At 42.0% G+C, this 16,400-nt stretch overlaps 1 protein-coding gene and 1 long non-coding RNA gene across 5 annotated transcripts in view; one reads left to right on the top strand and one right to left on the bottom strand.

Annotated features, from left to right (window-relative positions):
• CRADD (CARD and death domain containing adaptor protein) overlaps window positions 1-16,400 on the top strand; it is a 180,168-nt gene that overhangs the window by 16,696 nt on the left and 147,072 nt on the right. The window lies entirely within an intron of this gene.
• Window positions 674-14,214, bottom strand: LOC147578979 (uncharacterized). Its single transcript, XR_015253432.1, has 4 exons — window positions 13,864-14,214; window positions 9,125-9,230; window positions 7,325-7,508; window positions 674-1,063 (listed from the first exon to the last, which is right to left on the bottom strand). It is a non-coding gene; the product is annotated as an uncharacterized LOC147578979 (long non-coding RNA).

Genomic DNA, 16,400 nt, shown 5'->3' with positions numbered 1-16,400 from the left:
CTGCCTCTGCCATGGGCTTTCAGTGTCCCTCCAGTGCCCTCTTTTGATGGAAACGAACACTACACCATCTGGCAAAGGCCAAATGTTCCCAGGGTCCAGCCCCAGGGTCATGAAGCAGGGCAAAGAGGGCGAATTTAAAACTAAGAAGTCATACATCGCTAACTGGTGCATCTCACCTATAAAATGATGAGAGTATGTAATTCCCAAAGTAGTTCTAAGAACCTGATTTAGTCATTCGTTTATTTAGCCAACATTTATTGACTGTCTACCATTGCTGGCTATTCAGCAGAGGCTGTGTTATGGCTATCATTGTCTATTTTTGTTTGTCTCTGAAGATACAGACTAATCATATCTAAGGCAGAGACTGTTTTTATCTCTGTACCTGCATAACCTGTCTAGCATAGTGCTGGGTACACATTGGTCCTCACATGTTTATCAAATGAACGAAGGAATGACTACGAAGATGGATGTAAAGATGGAATCATACCCTCAAAGAGTTTAAATTATAACTGGGGAAAGGTAGAGGCAAAATATAATATGGTATTCTAGTTATATTTTATTGTGTAACAAGCTACTTCAAAACATGATGGCTTAAAATAACAGTTGTTTATTTTTTTCCATGATTTTTTTTTTTTTTTTAATTTGAGAGAGAGAGAGAGAGGGGGGAGAGTATCTTAAGTAGGCTCCACATTCAGAGTGGATCCTGACATGGGGCTCGATCCCACGGCCCTGGGATCATGAACAGTTATTTGTTTTTACATGCATGTGCAATTTGGGCAGGGCTCAGAAGGGGCAGCTCATTTCTGCTGTAGCTGTTGTCAGTTGGAGTGGCTTAACCGGGGCAGGAGGAGCCGTTTTCCAGATGTGTCACTCATATTGCTGGCAAGTTGGTGCTGCTTGTTGGTTCCTCTCCACGGAGGCCTTTCTGCAGGTGGCTGGGGTTTCCTCACAGTATGGTAGTTGAGTTTCAGGAGACAGGAAGTGAAAACTGCCAGTTTCTTAAGGCCTGGGCCCAGATGCTGGCATAGTGTTAACTCTCACTGTATTCTTTGGGTCAGCTGTCCTAGAGGCCAGATTCAAAGAGTCAAAATAGAAACCTCACATTTTCTTGGGAGGTATGTCAAATCATTTTGGGGCCTTACTGCACTTACCAGATGTAGTGACTTAAAGTATGTATATTTGTTATCGTAAATGGAAATGTAGCTGCCATACGTGAAAGTGACTTGTAAATTAATAACAAATGTTCTTATTAGTTTCACAAAAAAAATGTTTTAAAAAGTGAAAATAGCTCTTCCCCCCCCCCCACCAAATATAAAGGCAATTTGTTGCTTAAAAAGCAAAGGCTCTAGAAAGATACCAAAAAAATGGAAGTCATCCATAATCTCATTGCCCAGAGATAGTCACCGTTTATAACAAATGAGTAGTGAAATGCAGTATTTGGGTTTTTACTCTCGGACATTGTTTTAGAAGCGCTCTCTGTTCTCAACTGCAGTCATTTCCAGAACGTTATTATTTACTTGATACTAACACTTAAATCTGGAATTTCTTGTGATGCCAACTAAAGAATAAAAGTCAGAAGATTTATATGTGTGTGTGTGTGTAAAAAATATATATATACTTTTTTTTCTCCAGAGAGTAAAACTTTTGGAATCAATTTGACGTAGTCTGTTAAATTATCCTTGAGGCTAGTCACTAGTTGTTTCATTTCAGTTAGCAGAGGGTGGGGGTGGGGTGCGCTGGACTTAAATGACCTTCTCCAGTTACCCTTAAGGAACTATGAGGAATATTCTTCACTCTGTTGTTTCAAGTATTTTTCTGTTTATCTTTCTATGAGTATTCTATTTCAAAGTGTTTCACTAGGATATTATATAACCTGATTTTTTTTCTAGGTCTCCTGTTTGTATGTTTTTAAATATTATGTTTCTAAATCTTTTCTCTTCATTGTTTTTCTCAAGCTGCTCCACTATAGGTGATTAAGTTCTTGCCTGTGGCATTTTTAAGATCTATTTATATCCCTCACATTGACTAGATTTGTAAATATGTGAGTGTTCTGGATGGTAGATGAGATTTTTTTTCCCCCTTTGCACTTGGAAAGGCATTCCTAATGACTGTTTTCACTAAATCACGGAGTATATTTCAAAGAAACTGTTAAAACCTTTGGCGGAATAATCATATCTCATCCCTCTCCTTATTATCACAGTAAACACTATAAATCATTGTAGGAGGGGCTGTATACGTCAGAGGAAAGAGCAGATCTGAGCATCTCCAAAACTTTGCTTCCTGCATTACTTCAGTGAGCATTTATTGAATTTCTACTGTTGGCTGGGAATACGGAAGGTTAGATACGGAAATTAATAAAGTATAATTCCTGCGCTCGGGTTGCTCCAAATAAATGAGATGATACGTGTAAACTGCTTAGAATAGAGTCTGGCATCTATTTAACGTTCAGTGAATGTTAGTTGTCACTATTACCATTAGAGGTAACTGAAGAGTTGTGACGCAGAGAGGTATGTGCAAGGGACGGGATGGCTCCACCTACCCTGTGGTGAGACCGAACTGGGGAAGGCTTTAGAGAGCGTGTATAGTTGAGTGTTGAAGGGTAAGTAGGAGTTCACAAGAAGGCAGAGGGGAAAGGCATTCTAGGCAGAGGTAACAGAAAGTGCCAAGGCACGGAGGCAATGGCTTTACGTTGTATGCACCTAGTGTCTAGGGATGGGATGGGGTGGTGTGACGGCAGCTAAGGCTGGAGGCTCAGGCCCAGTGCTGCTCGACAGGGGCCTTGAGTGCCATGTAAACGTTCAATCCGTGATGGAGCACAACTTGATGAAATTTGAGAAAGGGATTGACACGAACAGACTTGCATTTAGAAAGCCTACTCTGGTGACATATGGATGGGAAGCTGGGCAAAACAGGGGTAAGAAGCCCAGTTAGGAAGCTGTTGGAACAATCTAGATGAAAAATGGTGAGGACTAGTTACTGGCATTGAGGATAGAGAAGAAGGGGATGGGCTGAGAGAGATTTAGGAGGAAGGATTATTAGATGTGTTCTTCATGGGGTGGGGGGTGGGGCGGTGGTCCCAAGGGGATCTTTTCCCAAGGTGAAAATTGGTTGGGGGAATGGTGTAAAAAAAAAAAAAAATCCTCAGATACTCAGATTCAAAAGGGCCACAGTACATAAACAGATAAGCAGTTATCCATGCTGTTAGAATTTCATGGGAGCGACGCTATTAGGGACGTCTTCTTAGAGAGGCAGTGACGACACGAAGGCTGAGAAGCACGGGGTTAGAAGGACTCATTGCCTGGTTGAGCTGTGGGCTGAAGGAGAAAGAGGATTCCGGCGTGATTCCTGGATTTCTGGTTTGGACAGCTCTTCCTGCTCACCGAGAATGGACACGTGCTGTGTAAGCTCTGTGTACACGCTCTGCTCCTTGAATGCAAGCTGACAGTGGCTCACATTTATCGAGCACTGACCGTGAGCCAGCCCCTTAGGTGCCTTACATTTATTAATAGTGTGAGGTACAGGCTATTATCGTTCCCATTTTTAAATTTTTTTTTTTTTAACGTTTATTTATTTTTGAGACAGAGAGACACAGAGCATGAACAGGGGAGGGGCAGAGAGAGAGGGAGACACAGAATCCGAAACAGGCTACAGGCCCTGAGCTGTCAGCACAGAGCCCGATGCGGGGCTCGAACTCACGGACTGTGAGATCATGACCTGAGCCGAAGTCGGACGCCTAACCGACCAAGCCACCCAGGCGCCCCAGCCGTTCCCATTTTTCATAGGAGGAAGCTGAGACCCAGCCCAGAGCCACGAGCACTTCGTTCTGTGAAAATGCTGGGTGAGCGTTTGGAGATCCTGGGTCTAGGCTCTGGATGAAGTCCTGCTTCTACCTTTATCTGCTCTGTGAGGTCAGGTAGATGATTTTGTTTTTATTTTTTTCCTCTAAATGTTAATTTCTTCATGTGTAGAACAGAGCTGCCGGTATTCTTCCCTGAGAGTAGTTGTTGAGGTTAAATGAGAGGGTATATGAATGAATCTTTCAAAACAAAAAGTGCTGTGTTCATGGAGGTAGTGTTTTTCATGTCAGCGAGTGCCTCACAGGTAGTCAATAAATGCCATTTTTCTCCTTTGCCTCACTTCTTTCCTTTCCACTCTCTTCAAGCAGCCCCCAGAAGACTGGAAGAACAGAACGAGAGTCCCCTCGGCACCCCCCCCCCGCCAGCCTCAACCCCCGGCATTATTGTTGCAACTGCCTCTGTGTCGTCCATCTCCTCCTTCTCTTACCAGCCCCAGAAGATGACTCAAGCGGCTTTTATTTCCTTGAGTTTGCATGAATGTCCTCCCATCTGAACACAGTGATTCACTTCTCAAGCTGTGGCCATTGCACTTCTGCTCCTTGTAGCTGTTTTCACAGAGGTCACCAGGGACTTTTGGTTAAGTCCATTGGCATTTTTCAGGTTGCCACTTGCTGTCTTGGCAACATCTGACATGGGGGCCGCTCTCGCTTTCGTTCTTGGTGTTGCCCCCTTCCTCGGTGTTGTTTTTCTTCCTGCCCCTCCATTTATTATTTCTCCGCTTCTCCTTGCTCTACTTGCCTCTTAAATGCTTCTCTTCTCTGGAGATGTGTTAAATTCTTATCTTCTCCCTGGCTGGAGGCTCAGCTTCCTTTCCCAGCAACCTTCTCCTAGGGCAGAGCCCATCTGCACTCCTGGCTTGATGACCACCTCAAAGTGAACTCTTCCAAATCGGTGTCTCCTGGCCGAATAGCCAGCTGCACTTCAGTCCTCCACCTTAACTCCACACGGCCAAAGGAGGACCTCCCATCGCTCACATCACACTTCCTCTTCCTCAGTGATACTTATTTTCTCCACTTCGAAAATATATTCCTATTCAAACAACCAGAAGAAAGTAGTGTTGTTGTTGTTGTCGTCGTTGTTTGGTTTTTTGAAAGCCCTTAGCCCAGACGTTAACCTTGTTCTTGAAGCTTTGTGCACCCCTTTCATGGCTGACTGAGAAACCCCTCTTCTGTGTTTCCAAAGTGTTGTGGGAATATTTCTGTTATGGCACATCCATACTATGTTAGAAAATTTTGTCCTCAAGTAGACTGTGAGTTCATCGAAGGCGAGAACTCAGTTTTTCACCCTTGTAGACTCAGAACCTAGCACATTGCAGAAATACTTATTGGGACCAATAAATGTTGGTTGAGTGTATGAATCTGTGGTAGCCTTATTTGCTCCCCTCACCTTCCTCTTAATCTCTAGGTGTCATAACTGTTTGTATTAGTTTGTTTGTGTTGCCATAATAAAGTATCCAGACTAGGTGGTTTAAACAACCCAAATTTATTTCCTAACAGTCCCAGAGGCTGAAAGTCCCAGGTTAAGTTGTCAGCAGGTTTGGTTTCTTCTGAGGCCCCATTGGCTTGCAGATGGCAGCCCTCCTGCTGCCTCTTCAAATGGTCTCCCCTGTGTGTGTGTGTGTGTGTGTGTGTGTGTGTGTGTGTGTGTGTGTCTCCATGTGTCCTAATTTCCTTCTCTTACAAGGATACCACTCATATTGGGTTAGGGTCACCCTAATGGCCTCATTCTAACTTAATTACTTTCTTAAAGACTCCAAATACAGTTGCATTCCCAAGCACTGGGTAAGGTTAGGGCTTTAACATACGGCTTTTGGGGAGGCACAGTTCAGCCCATGACACTATTATCGCTTTTTTAACTTTATCTTATTTGTCAGTCTTCCTCAGTAGTCAGTAGATAATAACCCTTTGGTTCTTGATCCTCCATGAAATTGACTCTTTGGCATTTCTTAAAGGTTGCTATTTAATGTTTGCTGGGTGCCAGCCTTTAACCATTCATTTTATAAAACTTAAAGCATTTTGTTCTGGTCTCTGTGCAATGCAGTTTTTAACCTGTCTGGTTATTAAACCATTTTATCAGCTTTATTTTTAACTGTTGTAACAATGAAATCTCACATATGAGTGTGTTTTTTACCTTCTCGCTGGTGAAAATTTGTCTCATAGAGGTACAGATTAGGTATAGGAGTGGGTGCAGCAGTTAGAACCCCTGAAGCCCATCTCTTCCCAGGGCCAAATCATTTTAAAGATGAAGGAAATTCTTGGGTGCCTGGGTGGCTCAGTTGGTTGAGTGTCCAACTCTTGATTTTGGCTCAGGTCATGATCCCAGGGTCATGGGATCAAGCCCCATGTTGGGCTCCATGCTGAATGTGGAGCCTGCTTTAAGATTCTCTCTCTCTCTCTCTCTCTCTCTCTCTCCCTTTGCCCTTCTCCCCCACTCACTCTCTCTCTCTCTCAAAAAAAAAAAAAAAAAAAGGATGAGGGAAATTCTAAGACTGAAGACTTGAGGCTTTCACAATTGGCCTTCTTGAACTGATATTGCTAGGAGCAATTGCATAAGATAAAAGCAAAACGAAAATCACCGTCTCCAACAGGCACGTAACCCAACAGACTTGTAAGGAGAATTGTCCTTGCCTGCTAAGAGAATAATTTTGTACACATAGTAGTCTCAGTTCTTAAATTCTGGGCTGCTCGGTTAATCTGCATTTTTATGATGTTCAGCTTTCTCACAGTTTAATCTACAGCCCCTCCCCTGGGCTACTCATTAGCTGACTTCCCTTTCATCCCTTCATTTCCCACAGATGCCCTAGAAACTTGGCCTCCTGCTTCCTTTTTTCTACCCTCCTCCCACAGCCCCAAGCTTTCACCTCTTTTACTTGGGTTTCTTCTCCCTTAGGCTGCAGTTTCCTGGTTTCTCATGGGCATCCCTTCTTCCTTCTCTATTCACCTTCTGTTCCTCTTCCTTCCCCAACAACCTTCTTTTAGAAGCAAGCTGAAGTTTCCAAGCTAATTTTGACTTTTTGCTGCCACCTTGCCTTTGGTATAAAGCAGGGGTTGGCAAACTATGGCCATGTCCCTGTGGTCCATATCCAGTCCACTACCTGCTTTTGTGTCCTGTGAGCTAAGAGTGGTCTTTACCTTTTCAAAGGGTTGAAACAAAAACAAAACAAAAGAAGAATATTTCATGACATATGAAAATTATAGGAGATTCAAATTTTAGCGTCTATAAATAAAGTTTTATTGGAACACAGCCATTCTTATTTGTCCATATGTTGTCTGTGTCTGCTTTCACACTATACCGGCAGAGTTCTGTAGTTGCAATAGAGAGTTTTTGGCCTAGAAGGTCCAGAAAATATTTACTGTTTGGGCCTTTACAGAGAAGGTCTGCCCCACACTTCGTATAAAGAGTTAGAAGGGACAGAAAATAGCTTGACAGGAATCAGTTTTGTTTACCTTTCTTTTCTTTGTGCTTACCAGAGTGCTGGATTAAAGCTAATGCTTGGTTCTAAAATTGTTTTGAGAGTCAAAAGGGGAGAGGCCCTTCTTCAGGACAGACTTTTTCTGTGAAAGTATGTTATTATCTTTGCCATTTCTTTAGAATTAAATTTTGCCAGAAGCGATTCATCATACCAGGGCCATTGAACCTTTTCTTTCATTTCTAAAATTGTACATAAGAGAAAAAGAATTAGGTAAACCAAACAGATAAAACTCCTTTGTGCTCTGCACATTCACACGAGGATTTAATTTCAGCTTATCCCATATACTTACTCATGGTTTAGTCTCAAAATGAAGTATTGGGGTGATGAGATAATGTTAGCATTTGGGTACTAACCACAAAAAGAGTTAAGCAAGGTTTGCCGTCATGAGGATTTGGCTTTTGTTCTCATCTGTCACGTATTTAGTGTATTTTTTACAACCCCCTATCTTGTCTCTGTTTTCACCTCCTTTGAAGGAAATCATTTACCACTGAAATTCAAACCTCTTGACAAGTAATGCCAAGCAAGGTTAAGAAATTTCTTCCCATTTCCTGAGATAGCCATTGTGCTATTTCTGTCTGTTATTCAGAAGTGTGGCTGTATGAGGTTTCTCAATCCCCTGAGGCATTTGTTAACAATACATTTTGAGTGTTCACAAAGTGCTGTGGGCTCTAAAAGGCGTCAAAGTGATTACATCAGAAATAGAAGGTCCTTCAAGGAGTTTGTAGTCTTTATGGCAATAGAGGGGTGACATGCATGTGAATTTCTGGACATTTAACAGTGGCCTACAGAGAATGGAGTGGCACCAGAGCATGAAGCATGACTGAGCAATCTCAGTGGGAAGAAGGGTAAAGTACGGAATGCTTCTAGGGCAGCTCTGGGTCTGGGGGAAGGTAGTTATGATTACTCGGGGAGAAGCCAGTCCAGAGTAGATGCTGAGTGCTTTCTCCAAGATACCTTCCCAAGATGCTTTGCTGGAACATTAAACCTATCATGTTGCAAATGGAATGACCTTTCCCCAGCTCCTCCTCTTGCCTTTAGTATTGTCAGTGTCATTTCACTTTCTGAATTATATACCTGCCCTTTTTACAAAGTAGGTCCTTGAATGAGTGGAATCGGTGAGGGGAAGGATAGCAAATAGATTGTTTGGCTCAAATGAAGAATTGATGTGTTTAGAAAAAGAGAGAAGAAGAGAGAGGCAGGTAAGAGAGAGATGAGCTGACGGATAATCTTAATGTTTGGGCTTGGGGGCGGAGATCGAGCCTTGAATATGAGGAAACTGGCCTAGGGAGAGAGAACATCACTCCATCTGCCATCTTCTGGGGCTGACTTATCTGCCCCATACCTTCCAGATTTCCCTAGATTTTAGCAGAGACAGAGATTTTCATTCTGTTTCTCATTTTAACTTAAGTTGGCTTTAGGTCGGTGCTGTTAGGTCCGATAGTGATAGGCTTTGGGGGAAAACCGAGAATCCCATGTCCCGGGTGGTAACTGACTGTGGCTCTGCTTGGCATGACGCTCAACCTTGCAGTTTCCCTTGTGAGAGGGAAGTATCTCAACCTGGTTTTCAGGGTCACGCTGTGCCACCACCTGGAAACTGTATCTCCATTTTTTCCGTCCTTTCTCTACCCTGTACAAAACGAACAACCAAACCAACCCCTGCAACTTTTTCTAGGAAAATTCACCTTGTAGGTGCTGTGGTGAGCCTGTGAATGGGGGCACAGCTGTTGGTCTTTTGGCACTGTTGATAGTTCTTGAGAGAGCAGTGGCCCTGGAAAAATGAGAGAAAATCACCCACCTGAGGGCACTGGTTTTCCACACTCTGGGCCATTCACATTTGATAAGCTCCATCCGGATTCGTTTCACCAATGGCTTCCATCGTTTAGGTTATTTTGTTCAGTTCACTTGGGAAATGAAAACAGACACAAAACTGACATTTTAATTGTTTTTAGAATGAGTGTTTCTTTGCACCTACTATAGACCAGCCAAATGTAGATTTTGCCTCCAAGGCTGCTGACTGCATGCTGCCCATGTTCTTGGCAGAAGTGAACACAACCAAAGATTCTTTTTGCCTTCAAAAGGGGCAAAAAGGCAGTTTCTCTTTAGAAAGCAAGAAAACAGATGCCAATCAGGTATTGCTTTTTTTTTTTTTTTTTATCTTAAGGCTCTTTTAATTCAAAGAAGTTTAAAAAAAATTTTTTTTAACGTTTATTTATTATTGAAGGACAGAGAGAGAGCGTGAGCAGGGGAGGGGCAGAGGGAGAGGGACATAGAATCTGAAGCAAGTTCCAGGCTCTGAGCTGTCAGCACAGAGCCCGACGCGGGGCTCGAACTCAAAAACGGCGAGATCATGACCTGAGCTGAAGTTGGTTTGCTCAACTGACTGAGCTACCCAGGCGCCCCTAATTCAAAGAAGTTTTGAATAAAAAATATGGTACACTCAAAAGAATGAGAAATCAGGTGATCTAGACTTAGATATTGGCTGTTTCCCACTGCTTCTGTGTCCTTAGACAAGATTTTTTTTTTAATGACTTTTTACTTTGAAATAATTTAAGACAAGCGGTTCCAGAAGTAGTGCAGAGAGTTCTCAGGTATCTTTCACTCAGTTCCCACCAACCAAAAATATCTTATATATAACCATAATACATTGTCAAAACCAGGACACTGACATTGGTACTATTAACTTAAATATAGACCGTACTGGGATAGTTTTAACATGTACTTCGTGTGTGTGTGTGTGTGTGTGTGTGTGTGTGCGTGCGCGCGCGTGTTCTATGAAATTCTATCACATGTTGATGTGTGTATGTTTTTGATTTTTAATGCACACTTACCTTGAAATTATTCTGAGCCTTTGTGTGAATAATTAGTAATAGCAAAATAGAAAAACTGGGTATTATTTAATGTGGAAATCTCAATTTAATACTCTTAATTAAAAGACTTCTGGATTACGAAGTAGAAGGTCAGGTTCTAATTCCAGCTGTCCAACTGGAGAAGGAATGAGGGACCTAACCTGGACAGAAATATTGATTTCCCATGGTTCCAGCTGAAAACCTGGGAATCATCATCCTTGCTTTCATCTTTTCCTGCACTAACCCTCCTCCCCAACATCTGTTCCATTACCCAACCTTCTAAAATGTTCTTCAGATCTGTCTACTTATCTCCTTCCCTTGCCAGGATAATTACAGTGGCTTCCACATGTACGGGAGTACATCCATTTTCCACACAGCAGTGTGCAACTCCTCTGAGCAAACCCTCCTCCTCCGGTGGTTTTCCATTGTACTGAAATGCAGTCCGAACCCGTATGAGAGCCCATGAGGCCCTTGTGGTCGGAAGGCTGCTCCAGTCACATCTGCTGTTGTCCCTCACCGTGCTCCAGCCACACAGGTCAACTAGCAGCTTCTCCTGGTGCCCAGGGCAGTTTCTGCTGAGGCCTTTGTTCTAGCTTGTTCCTTTCTCTGGCGTGCCCTGCTCCTACTTTTCCTGTCATGATTAGCTCCTCTGGTAATTTAGGTGTCGGGCCTCTTCAGCGAGGCCTCCCTGGGCGGTCCAAATTAGAGCCCTCGTCCGTCACCTTCTATCGTGTGATCCTATTTTGTCTCCTCTGTAGCTTTCAACACCATCGGAATCTATCCCTGTACTTGATTGAATTTGTTTTTACTTGACCAGTGAGTTACCCTTCCATAGACTGGAAGCTCCTTGAGAAGTGGGGCTGCTACCCTGTATCCCCAGTGCCCAGGACAGCCCCTGCCCCCTTGGGCAGTGCCTGCCCCATCAGTAATTATTTTTTGAGCAGCCATCATTGGACCATCAGTGGTCCATCAATGGACCAGGTAATCACAGAGATTCATGAAACCAAAAAAATTACTTGATTGAATGAAATAATCTGATGTTTCAAATTATTAAATTTTTCTGTATTTGGGACTCTGAGGAATGCATTATGATTCAATTCCTAGGTACTATACGTTCCCTTTTGTGTACCCGTGTATTAATAACAGGTCTATTTCTGAGTTAGGGCCATTTGAGGTGGAAAATGTAAATCCTCTGTACCTTGGTGACAGGCTCTTGTCTGCCTGAACATGTCAGGCCACATTAGTGATTTGAAGAGGTAAATTTGACATATATTCATTTCCCCCATCAGTGGTGCTTTGGCATTAGAGAAGACCATTGAGCAGGTTTTAGCTTTCTTGGTAATAAATAAGGTGCAAGAAACTTAGTATCATGTGGTTTGACATTTAGCCAAACTTGCTTTCATTATTGGCTTAAACGCCTTCCTTTTCTTTTGAATTTCACATATAAGTAATGGCTCCCGAGGCTGGAAGACACAGAGCTGCTAATGTTCTCACTGAAATGAAAAGAGCATGATTTATGTCCTCTGCTACATTTCTGAAATTCCTGTTTAACTTTCATTTTATTGATAGTGAGAGCCACGTAACCAAAACGTCACTGTGTGTGCTTTGATGGTGTTACTAGCTACTTGTGCCTTTTAAGCAGTTTTAGAAATACAATGCAGTGTAGGAATATAAATACATGTGTTTTTAGACATGTGTTTTGCTGACCTAATGATTTACTGCTGCTGAAGGAATGGTTTCTGTGTGAAGGAAATCGTTAGTCTTTCATTAAGTATTTTTATCAGAGGTTAATACATTTTTCTCTAATTAAATTCTGGAGTTCTCTTTTGAAAAATGCATGTACCCACGTAGCTGCTAGTGATATAAATGTCGACATTTGGTTCCTTTTGTTATGATTTTATTGTTATTGATAATGAATTATTTTTCAAGCAAACACACATGCTTATAAATCTGGAAGGTGATGTTTTCTGTTAAAAGCATTTTGCCATTTTCACATTGCTATGCCTCTCGCTTGTAGGGGGTTTTCTTGAGAACTTATTTTCTTCTGTTGATTTTTAAAAATGGCATACAAGTGGTGAGTGTGAATTCATATTATGAAAACCGTGGTGGAATATGATTAGACATACTACGAGGTAGTAGTTTATGTGAAAAATTGATGCTCTAAAGCATTTACTACCAAAATTTGTTCTCTTCATCTAACCCCTCCTCCCTGCCCTTGGCACCACATAATGGTTCTGTATTGTGTTGTGTGTGTGTGTTTTGAAGAACCAAACATGACTTGAAGAAGGTAGTGGGGGAAGGAAGAGGAGGAGGCTATAAAATGAGCAGGCTGCTTTCCCAGAAGCCTCTCACGTGCAGGGTCTGAAATGACTATTGTTGGGGAAAAGTGACATTCATACTGATGGGGCTAAAAATGCCTGCCCATTTTGAGGAGCTTTTGTTTTCATAATAGAACTTCTTTGCACAAACAAAAGGATGTTCTAAAAGAGAGGGACCATTTGCAGTTGAGTGTTTTCCATTCTGGTAGCGTCTGAGAATAATTTTCACAAATTCCTAGTATTGCATGTAATCATTGTCTAGCAGTTGGATCTTTTTATTTGCATGATAGAATTGTGCATTTAATTTCTGTTTTAAGTCCCACCCATGTTTTTAAATAGTATAATACAGTTGATCCTTGAACAACATGACGGTTAAGTGGTGCTGACCCTCTGTGCAGTCAAAAATCCGCAAATAACTTTTGACTTCTCCAAATTTACCTACAAATAGCCTATCGTCGACCGGAAGCCTTACCAATCACATAAACAGCCAATTAACACATATTTTGTATTTTTATTTACTATACACTGTGTTCTTACAATAAGGTAAGCTAGAGAAAAGAAACTATTATTAAGGAAATCACAAGGAGGAGAAAATACATTTGCTGTACTGTTCTGTATTTACTGAAAAAAACCCATGTGTAAGTGGATCCACGAAGTTCAAACCCATATTGTTCAAGGGTCAGCTCTAAGTTGTTTTCTTTTTTTTTTTTTTAATTTTTTTTTCAACGTTTATTTATTTTTGGGACAGAGAGAGACAGAGCATGAACGGGGGAGGGGCAGAGAGAGAGGGAGACACAGAATCGGAAACAGGCTCCAGGCTCCGAGCCATCAGCCCAGAGCCTGACGCGGGGCTCGAACTCACAGACCGCGAGATCGTGACCTGGCTGAAGTCGGACGCTTAACCGACTGCGCCACCCAGGCGCCCCTCTAAGTTGTTTTCTTACCTGTTGGGTGACTGAGTGAAAATATGTATAATTTGGTCAATAGCATAATTCTGTGACCTGTATAACCAAATGGATGCTGTGGCTTTTACATTGGATGCATTTCAGGTGACTTTTGTTGGCCTGCAATTTTAGTAGTGAGATTGATTCAGAGTACTCATTCAAAATCACCTCATTTGTCTTCCCTATGTCTATGGGTTAAATCTCTGGGAAGAGCAGTTCATTGGACATAGGACAAATCTTGGACTGTGTGTATCTGTCATTTTTATAAATGATTGGGGGACAGGCACTTTTGTGAGTAGTGATGTTCTATGGTTTTTTTTTTTTTAATTAAAAAAAAAACAACTATTGTATAACAGACTGCCCTCAAACATGGCAGATTCAAAGAACCATTTTACTGTGTGGGTTAAGAACTTAGAAAAGGCTTACCTGTGTGGTTTGTCTCTGATCTGTAGGATGTCAGTTGAAGTGGCTGGGGCTGGAGGATCCACTTCTAGGATGGCTTCTTTACTCCTGTGTCTGGGCTGGGGTGGTCGACTGTTGATGCTGGCTCTTGGCAGGGGACTTTGCTGTGGCTGTTGGTTTGAGCACTGACATACTGTCTCTCCATTGTGCTTGAGTTACAGCATGGCAGCTGGGTTTCCAGAGGGAGTGTCTCCAAAAGGTGTGAGTGGAAACTTTAAGGCTCAAGGCTTTTTGTGACCTAGCCCCATAAGTTCCAGAACACTAATTCTCCTACATTTTATTGGTTAGATAAGTCGCTAAGACCAGCCCAGACTCCAGGTGAGGGGAATTATCCTCCACCTTTCATTAGGAGAAGCAGCAAAGAATTCGAGGCCATCTTTAATGGCAGGTGTTGGGATCACATCAGGATAGCATTTACTTAATAGCAATATATGCCTCTCCTGAGGTTCAAATGGCTTAAAGTACAAATACTAATAAGTAGTTCCACTTAAGAGGATCCCATTCCAAGTGGTACAACCTTCTTTTAAATAAAAACTCTGATGTGATTCATCTCAGTCATTTAATGGATGACTGTAATCTCAAAATATCTAGAAAGATGTCAGTCCTCTGAGTCATAGCGCAAACTAGTTTGTCAAAAGAGTTCAAAGGAAACATAGATCTTACAGCTGGAAAGGACTTCAAGGGATTACATCATCATTATCACCTTCCAAAAAGATTTATTGAGCACCATGTAGGTAGGTGCCAAGCCCTGGAAATGCAGAGGAGAATATGATACAATTCTTGTCCTTGAGACATAGTTGAGGAAATCGAATTGATGCATTAGAGATGAATAGAAATCCATTGAATATAGACGGGGTGGCAAATAAAAGGACAGGTGATAAATGCACAGGAAGGAGAAGTGATCAGTAGAGGCTTGTTGGGGCGGGGTTAGGGCTGGGAAAGGGCATCAGGACATAGGCTTCCCATTACACTGAAAACAAAATCCAAAGTGTTGGTCATTACCTATAAGTGCCTCTGTGAACTGGATCCCTGCTTCCTCTATGATCTCCTTTTCCACCTCTCTTTTCCTCACTCACTAGCCTCCTTCCTGGAATATTGCAGACATTTCGGGACCTTTGCATTTTCTCATTCCTCTGCCTAGAATGCTCTTTCCCCACATGGTCCCATGGCTTGCTTTCTGACTTCGATCACACCTCTGGTCAAATATGCCCTCTTCAAGTTTTCTCTGACCACCTACCGTATCTGCCTCCTATCCTTCATTCCTGTTTATCTTCATGAAGGCAGGGCCATTGTCTGCCTTGTTCATTATTGTATCCTCAGCACCTAGAACAGTGCCTGACAAATAGTTGGTGCCTGATAAGAAACAGTTGAATGAATAAATGGGTAAGCAAATGTAGAACTTGAGACAGGGGAAGGATTTAGCAAAGTGGAGAACAGATGGTGTTGACTGCCTGCAAGGTAGAGTGAAAGAGAATTAGAAATATACACAATAGATTCATAGATAATTTAACACCTTGACATCAGGGGTCCTCATTTTATAACTTTGGGTCCTTCAGACCCCTCTCTTCATAGCTTCATGTGGTAAGCACATCACAGGGCTTGCACAGGGAGTGATTCACTTGGACTAGAATAGCTGTGTCATGCTGGGTCTCAGTTGTCAGAGAACTTGCCATTCCTAAAAAATACTCTGTACTACAGTGCTTCTTAGTCTTTGCTCCTGTTCATATTTCCATCTGGAGTATCCTGGTTTTTGCCTTGACCTATTGAAATTCCATGTGAATGACCTCTTTCATCCATTGTACTTATTAGTTATGTGATTTGATTATCAAATAAGCACATTCTGCTTCAATCGGAAATATTTATGTACATGTAGTTCTTCCACTTAAATATAAACTCTTAGCAGAGCCTGGGTCTAGTTTATCTTTTATTTTCTAGTACAGTACATAAATGATTCTTAACAAAACATGTTAAATTTACTTGAGCATGAGAAATTAGAGTACTTTAGCTTCTAATGTAAAACAAATACATATGCCTAGAAGTCAGAAGAGGCAATGCGAATTTCCCCAGGAAACTAAACAATAATAAAGTAACTTCATCCATGGGCTTTTCTGGTTGGTTTGATCTGTTTAACATCCTTGGATGACTTCATGATTTGCACAGGGCCTCGTGAATCAACAACTCACACATTTTTATATCAGTTAACTATAGCCGCATAACATACTGCCCTAAAATACAGTGGCTTAAAACAATAATAGCTTATTCCTCACAATTTTTTCAGTTGGCTAGGCTCAGCTGAGTGGTTCTTTCGCTCCATGTGGTGTCACTTAGTATCACTAATGCAGCAGATGCTTTCACTTTCAGAGCTTGGCTGGGGCTGGAATGTCCAAGAGAGCTTCACTCACATGTTTTGTGTTGGTTGTAGATGGGACCCCTTTGTTCTTCTCCATTAAGGCCTCATTTCCTCTGGCATCTAGTCCGGTCTCTTTATAGCATGGTCACTG

The sequence above is a fragment of the Puma concolor genome, chromosome B4 (genome assembly GCF_028749965.1).
Source record: "Puma concolor isolate L17-30 chromosome B4, mPumCon1.1.hap2, whole genome shotgun sequence".
Taxonomy (NCBI): Eukaryota; Metazoa; Chordata; class Mammalia; order Carnivora; family Felidae; genus Puma; species Puma concolor.
The sequence above is the reverse complement of the archived record's forward strand: the minus strand, read 5'-3'. Positions and strand labels throughout refer to the sequence as shown.